Genomic DNA, 6,668 nt, shown 5'->3' with positions numbered 1-6,668 from the left:
TAAAAAAATTTTTTTGTGTTCGTTCGAAAAACTTATCATTATCATTATCATTATTATTATTATTATTATTATCATTCTAAAAAACTATTTATTATTTAAATACATAACACCACGCGTGAGATTTTCATTTTATAATTTACTAATAATAATAATAATATATTTTAAAACCGAAAATAATAATTATAATAATAATAATAATTTAAAAAAAAAAAAAACTCTAAAAAATTGTCAATAAATTATCATTATTATTATTATCATTATCATCATCATCATTATTATCATTATCATTATTATTATAATATATGTGAATGAATGAGATAAAGACAAAGCCAACCGATGCGAATTGAATGCCAAACAAAAATTTTTTTTCGTGCCAAATTTTTTGTTCTTTTTTTTTTCTTTTTTTCCCGACGGTATTATTCACTATTATCATCATCATCATCATCATCATCATCATCATCATCATAATCAAAAGTTATTATTAATATTATTATTATTATTGTTATTGTTATCATTTATAAAAAATAAATAATTTATTAATTTCGTTCAGTTTTCGAAACGTAAATAAATAATAAATAATAAAAGAGAATTTTGTTCGTTTTGACTGAAAAAAAAAAAATAATAATAATAATAATAATAAACTTATTGATTACGTTATGGGCACATCCGTTCAATAAATCGATAGAAAAAACAAAATGTCGTCAATGATAATAATGATTATAATAATAATAATTAATAATATGATATGATAATAATAATAATAATAATAATCATGATGAAATTAAATATTGGAATGGATTCGTTATGAAAAAAAATTTATTTTTTTTGTTGCCTTTTGGTTTAATTTCGGGTAAGAAAACTATCTTTTACTTTGATTTGTTCAAAACTAATTTAAATTTACGTTGATAGCATTTAAAAGCAGACGAAATTATTTCGTCGACGATAATAATAATAATAATAATAATAATAATAATAATAATAATAATAATAATAATAATAATAATAATAATAATAATAATAATAATAATAATAAAATTTTAAAATGAAGTCGTAAAAATATATTTATAATTACAAAGGAGACAAGGAAAAAAAAATTTTTTTTTTTTTATTTTGTTTTTATTGCGAGGGAGGAGCCAGGAGGAGGGGGAGGGGGAGGTAGGTCAACGATGCGACATTTGTAAAAGAGCAAAAAAGTTCATTTTTTTTTCATAAATCCGTTTCTTAACTCATCGTTCGTTTAATTAAAAAAAAAAAAAAAAAAAAAAAAAAAAAAAGTTGCCAGAAAGAGAAAAAAATAAAAATTTTAATAAAAAATTCCTTCTTATTTTTTTTTTTCGGTTCGTTTCGTCTGATTGTCTATTTTTTTCTCTTTTCCCCTCCTCATTCCTCCCCACTCCCCATCTCCCCCACTCCGAGTTGATTTGAAGTTGGTAAGTCAAATGTGATGAGGGTTAAGTCTGTGTGTGACGTCATAATTTCTCAAATAAATCTTTCTTTTCCTTTTTTTTTTTTTTGTTGAGGAGAGAAATGGGGAGGGGGCGGGAAAGGCAAAAGGGAGTTAATTTAAATTCTTTTAAGGATAATTTTTTCTTTATCATTATTATCATTAACGTAATTTATAAGAAGATATAATTTCTTAATAATAGCAGACGAAAAAGTAAAAATAAAATTTTTAAATCAAATGGAAAAAACTTTTCCTTTCCTTTCTTTGCAATCGTGCAAAAACGTTAAATGTCATTTTTCCTTTTTCTTTTTTTTTCCTTTATAAAATCCTTTGATTTTTCTCCCCCCCCCCCTCTCCATTTTTATGGGGGAAGAAAATAAAATTAAATAAAAAGTAGTAAAAGTTTTTTTTTTTTTTCGAAAAAAAAAAAGAAATAAAAAAATTAGGAAAATTTTTTTTTTACTTTTACTTCTTTTATTGTGAAAACTTATAAATTATTAATTTTAATTTCCCCTCTCCCCCGTTCGCCATTTTGTAAAAAAGAAAATTTATGACGTATCAAACAAACAAACTCAACAAAAAAAAAACAATTCATTTATTTCTTTATTGGTGTGTTGTGTGTGTGTGTGTGCGCGCGTGCGCGGGATGCGGTTTTTTCAATTAACTCTGGCTCGAATCCAATATAAAAGTTATTTCATTTATACTTTTTTCCTTTGAGTTTTACGGGAACGGGGGGGGGGTCTTTTTATTATTTAAAAAAAAAAAATTTTCCTTATTCCGCTCCTTCCATCACAAAGTAATAATAATAATAATAATGGGTAAAAATAAATTTTTAATGTTAATCCTTATTGATTCGGTTTAATAATTTATTATTTTTCAATAAAAAAAAAAAAAATCAGGATCCGGTGGAAAATTCGAAATTCAGGAAAAAAAAAATTTTCCAAACGGTAACGGCTCTTTTCCTCCTTCCTTCCCTCCTTACCTCCCCTCACCTCTCCTCTACCCTACCACCTGCCGTTCCCCCGCCCCATTCCCACCACACATCACAAAAAAAAAAAACGAAATTTATAGATTCGAAAGTTTTACTTTTTATATTTTTTATTAGTTTTCAATCGGAACGTTCGGGTTTGTAACTTTTACTTTTTTTTAACAATCACGAACGTCGCAAAAACGTTCGTTTTTAAACTAAAAAAAAATGTAATTAATAATCAATAAAGGAAATTAATTATTTTTTTTTTTTTTCAAAAATTACGATCGAACGGAAAATTATACGAAAAAGGTTCGTTAAAATTTGTTTTAATTTTTTCTTTTTTTTCCTTACTTTTAATGTTTGAAAAAAAAAACAAAATGGCGGCGACATTAAATTCAACGCAACGATTATTTCACTCGAAAAAAAAATAATTATTAACTCTTTGATAATAATAATAATAATAATAATAATAATAATAAAGTTTCTTTTTTTCTTTTTTTAATATATATTTTAACCAATAAAAACTTTATTTCGAATCGAGGGGAAGCGATTGGGTGGAAAAGGGGGAGAAAGAGGGGGAAATGCAAGAGAGAAAATTTAGCTAGAAAAAAAAAAAACATAAGAAAGTTAAATGAAGGAGAAAAAAAAAGATTTTAAAGCAATCAACTACAAATGTCATTGACTTTTTTTCTTTTTTTATTTTTTTCTTATTTTGTCAACCGTTTAACTTTTAACAATCACCAAAAAAATAAAAAAATAAAAACTTTTAAAAATTAATCGCACGCGATTTGATAATGAAAAATAAAAAAAAATAAAAAAATTTCTTTTATTGTTTGTACTCCATTTTTTTTTTTAAATTAAAAACATTTGATTATCATAAATTTCATTTTCTTTCATATCGTAATTATTATCAATAATTAATAATAATAATAAATTAAATTTGTAAATATCGATAAATGAAAAAAATAGATGGGAAAAAAATAAAAATGGCGGAATGGCTCGCTCGCTATTTGTTTTTTTCGAGTGTTTTTAGTTTTTCTCGCATTTAATTCGTAACAAGAAAAAACACTTAAATTGTTATTTATTATTATCATTATTATTATTTATTTAAAAATAAAAAATGGCGGAGGAATAAGAGAGAGAGAAAGAGAGTTGCAAAACTTTTTTTTTTTTTTTTTTTTTTTTTTGAAAAGGGCAAATAAATCCAATGACCAAACGTAATTTATGTTTTCAACTTTTTTTTTTTCATTCTTTTTAATTTTTTTAAAACATTTGAATAAAGTTTTGATAAAAAAAAAAAAAAAGAAAAGTTTTAAGTAAATCAAATGGATTCCTTTTTTTCCTTCTTTCTCTTACTTTTTTAACTGTCTTTTTTTCTTATATTATTCGTGCACGAAATAATAATAATAATAATAGTAAAAATGTAGGAAAATTTTATTGAAACGATTTTCGAAACGTTAAAAAAAAAAAAAAAAAAAAATTACAAAACATTTAACTTTAATATTGCGTGAATAAAACTAATTTAAATTTTTTTTAAACCCTCACTTCCCTCCACACCCCCCGCCTTCTTCTCTAACCTCTCATCAACCTCCGCCCCTCGTCCCTCGCCGCCCACGGTTACTTTTTCCTCGAAAAAAAAAAGAAAGAAAAAAAAATTTCATCATTTTTTATTATTATTAGTATTTTTTCTCTCTCTCTCTCCTGTGTGTGTGCGTGTGCGTGTGTGTACATTTTATTTTATTTTTTTTTACACAAATAAATAAACAAACAAACAAACGTGGAATTAGACGGGGGAACGAAAAAAAAATTCCCGTTTTTTTTTTTTTTTTTTTTTTTGCTTATAGCAAATTTAATCGCGATTGAGATTTCAACTTGAATTAAATCGTGAATTTCAAATTTTCCCGCTCATAAAATTACAACAAATAGAATTTGATTAACAAATCACGTGTTTGATTAACACAAAACGATAACATAAACATACATATTACGTCACATGTTTAACTTAACAAAATTTCGCAAACAATCAATTAACGGTAAATGCGAACGAAAAAGATCAAATTTTTAAAAATTAAATATGTGAAAATATTAATAAAAAATAATGAAAATTAAAATTTATTCGGTTTATTGGTAACACTGGACCGATGCGGAAAAATTACGGTTAAACGAAACGAACCGTGTGACGTAACGACTGGAGAAAAAAAAAAAATTTAATTTTTACGTTTCATATTAATTTATTTAAAACGATTATTATAAGAAATGACAGACAGACCGACAGACAGACAGACAGACTTTAGTAAAAGGTTTAGTGAAGTTTAAATTTTGGCGGTTTAAATGACGTCACTCACACGTAATAAAAATATTAAATATTAAAAAAAAAAAAAAGACCTGGAAATTTTCGGTCAATTTTTTCTTTTTTTTATATTTTGATAAGAAACGATAATAAATAATAATAATAACATAAAAAAAAAAATTATGAATGGTTGAACTAAAAAATGGAGAAAATGCTGGAAGGCGATAAAAATAAAAATTTATCCAAAAAAATGGGTTAAAATTTATAGAAAAAAGAGGGAAATTTGAAAAGTGGAAAAAATAAAAAAAAATTAAGTAAAAACAATCGAATTCGTTCGTGCGTAAAAAAAATTCAAACCGAATCAAAAAAAAAAAATTTTACCACCCGACAGCAAATATTTCATATTAATTCTACACTCTTCTGCCCCTCCCCCTTTCCTCCCCCCTCAACCTCATCCCACCAACTCTTCCCAGAAACCTCTTGGAAAATATTATGTAAATTCACATAATAGACATAAGATTTCGGATATATTAGTCATTGTGACGATGACGTCATTATTGGGGGATGGAAAAAACAAAAAGTTTTTTTTTGTGACGTAAGGTATAAAAGTATCCTTTTCCATTTGAAAACAGGAAAAAAAGGAAAAATCTTTATTACGAATTTTAAAAAAAAAAATGTTTATGCATGCATTTTCTTTTCGTTTTTTTTTTTTTTTTCTCATAAACCTTGAATTTATTATTACGTATCTGTTTTTGTTATACACAAAAGAAATAAATTGTTTATTTTTATGAAAAAAAAAAAAACGGTCGAAATAAAATAAAAAAAAACTGAAAACTTTCCGGGGGGGAAAATTCTTTTTTTTTTTTTTTTGTTATTCTATTGACACGAATTCTAAGTTTCCTTTTTTTTTTTTTTGCAACCCTCAAAATTAAGTTATTGGAAAGGAATGAAAACCTTTTGTGAGGTGAAACAAATCAATAAAATGATTACGTTTTTTTTTTTTTTTTTATTTTATTTTATTTTATTTTGTCCGTCCTTCCGCCAGGTAATCAACGATATGAAAATTTAAAAAAAAAATTCATTTAGAATTTGTAAAAAAAAGTTACCAGCAAAAGAAAAAAAAATAAAAAACGTAAAAAGAGTAAAAAAAAAAAAAAAAGAAAATTTTTTTCGTGACTTTTGCGTTTTGCTTACGTCATAAAAAAAAAAAAAAAGAAAAGAAAAGAAAAGGAAAGAAAATGAAAATTTTTTATTTTATTTTATTTTACGTTACGTCATCATTATTGTGGTGAAATGCAGTTTTTTTGTTATTTCTGCTGCAGCAGCAGCAGCGGCAACAGCATCAGCACCCGCGAATTTTCCCGTTTTTATATTATATAAAATATTTAAACGAAATGAGAAAAGTTATTATTATTATTGTTATGGTTCACACAATAGAAAAATCAAACTTGTAAAATTTTTTAAAGAAAATTATTCGATAATAGTGATACTTATCATTACGTAAAAAAAAAAAAATGTCAACGAATAACAAAAATTAATTCAAAATCAAAAAAAAAAAAAAAAAAAAAAAAAAAAAAAAAACATGGTCGCTATGGTAAAGATAAAGTGAAAGAAATAAATAATAAAAAAACCCAAAAACGAAAATTCAAGTTTTAACGTGGCTTAATTATTTATTTACACGACTTGTCGATTAGAAATCAAGTGTAAAATAACGACAACAACAACAACCGACTTTATCTTAAATTTTTCATAACGAAATTTACGTGGAAGGTAAAAAAAAAAACACGAGATACGAAAAACAACCACGCACAACCACACACGTAAAATATTAAATAAAATTTCCCATCATGTTCCTCCATTAATAAATAAATAAATAACTCTTGCGAGAATTAATAATAATAATAATAATATCAATGAATGATACGTCATCGAAAGCATTTAACAAACAAACTAACAAACAAACA

Source organism: Pediculus humanus, genomic scaffold (assembly GCF_000006295.1).
Source record: "Pediculus humanus corporis 1103172107866 genomic scaffold, whole genome shotgun sequence".
Taxonomy (NCBI): domain Eukaryota; kingdom Metazoa; phylum Arthropoda; class Insecta; order Psocodea; family Pediculidae; genus Pediculus; species Pediculus humanus.
The sequence above is the reverse complement of the archived record's forward strand: the minus strand, read 5'-3'. Positions refer to the sequence as shown.